This window comes from Orycteropus afer, unplaced genomic scaffold, assembly GCF_000298275.1.
Source record: "Orycteropus afer afer isolate SDZICR_OR568_19922 unplaced genomic scaffold, OryAfe1.0 scaffold01264, whole genome shotgun sequence".
NCBI classification, from domain to species: Eukaryota; Metazoa; Chordata; class Mammalia; order Tubulidentata; family Orycteropodidae; genus Orycteropus; species Orycteropus afer.
Window position 1 is genome coordinate 36,613 of NW_006922851.1, and position 2,087 is coordinate 38,699.

Sequence of the window (2,087 nt, forward strand, 5' to 3'; positions counted from 1 at the left end):
CTTGTTGATAATTGCATATCTGGCAAGGGACTTATCTCTAAGATTTATAGAAAACTCCAATGACTCAACAGCAAAGGAATTAACAATCCAATTGAAAAATGGGCAGAAGACATGAATAGACATTTCACCAAGGAGGATATTCAGGTGGTCAGCTAATACATGAAGAGATGCTCACAATTACTGGCCATCAGAGAGATGCAAATCAAAACAAAAATGAGATACCATTTCACCCCACCACTGATGGCAAGGTTCAATGAGACAGAAAATAACAAATGCTGGTGGGGATGTGGAGAGAATGGGACTCTCATACACTGCTGGTGGAAGTGTGAAGTGATATAACCACTGTGGAAAGCAATATGGTGATTCCTTAGAAAGCTGGAATTGGAGATACCATTTGACTCAGCAATCCCATTACTAGGTATATATCCTAGAGAGGTGAGAGCCAGGGCGGGAACAGATATATGCACACTCATGTTCCTTGCAGCACTATTTACAATAGCAAAAAGATGTAAACAACCTACGTGCCCATCAGCAGAAGAGTGGATGACCGAACTATGGTACATACACACAATGGAATAGTATACAGCACTAAAAAATAATGTACAGTCTGAAAAGCACTGTATAATATGGATGAACTTGGAGGACATCATGATGAGTGAAATAAGTCGATCACAGAAAGACAAATATAGTCTTAGTTCATTGTTGTGGAGGGTCAAGGAAAGGTTAGTATATTGAGGGAAACTTTCTTTGTTGGCTGCCAGGGGTGGGAGGGAAGAGGATGGAACACTGCAAAAATAAATAAATAAATAAAATTGACCCATGTCACTTTAGTTTTGTGTACTTCACTGTACATCAATTATATTTCAATAAAATGCATCAAAAAAGAAGAAGAAAGAAAGAAAGAAAGGAAGACCTGCAAACAACTTCCAAAAGATCAGTCATTGGAACCTGTTCAGCTGGGTACACACAGGGTTGCTATGAGTCTGAGTCAGCGTGATGCAACTGGCTTTGGTTTATCTCACAGCAACCAGCTCTTTCCAGAGTAGAGCTGGTCCTGTGTTTGGATACACTGACGAGTTCCAGTGAATAGGAACCACAGCGAAAGAGTTAACTCATTAGGGATCCTGCACATCTCCCCTGGTCTAAGCAGTGGGCCATGTGGAGGCAGGACCAGTCCCAGCTCTGTTCTCAAGAGCTCACCCTGCACCAAGAGCAGGCAGCTCACATCAATGTGACTCAATGATGGATTCTGAGTCAAGGCACCTTTAAATACAGCTTTCCTTTTTTTTTTTTTAACCTTTCCATTTTTATGAAACTCCCCTTGCACATTTTCTCTCCTGTACATTAAAAATAAAGAAATAAAAATGCCTTCCTTTTTTTTTTTTTTTCAAAGACGAAACAAGAGCAGCAAGAACCAACACCAACCCTGGCACCAACCAGCTTTCCTCTGCGTCTGGATGGAAGGGCCGCTGTTTCTAGCTCAAATGATGAAAACAAACGAAAATGTCTCACACAGGCCACGAGTAGCATGATGAAGCTGGCCCGGGACGCAGCCGGCCCCTCCTTGTGCCCTGAGTGGGGTGTCTCGTTTTAGGAGATGTGACTACTAAGCCCTGCTGCTGTTACTCTGTCTCCCCCCAGCCTGGCTCTCCACCATGTAATGGCAATGAGTAGAAACACATGGGAAGGCTCCTAAGGGACAGGTGCAGAACGCAGGCAGCCGACGTCGAAGGGCCAGCTGAGGCACAGAAGCCCATGGAAGGGATGAATGTGTGTGATTTTAGAGTTAATAATTATGTCGCATAATTTTCTTTGGAAGAAGAGTTGATAATAACATTTTCAAAAAGTGCCAAGCCAAGTAATTACACACTTGGCAAGCCATAAAAACGAAACAATTTGGCAAATGCCTCATTAACCAAGTTCTCAGGTCAATACAAGGTTCTATTTTATTTAAAGCAGGAGATTAATTTTTTTTTCTATATAGGGCTCACTTTTTTATTTTATGGTTTCACATTTTTCCCATAATTACAATTTTACTGACTAATATGATGTTTTAAAACGTGATTCTTACTTAAGAGTCAACATGC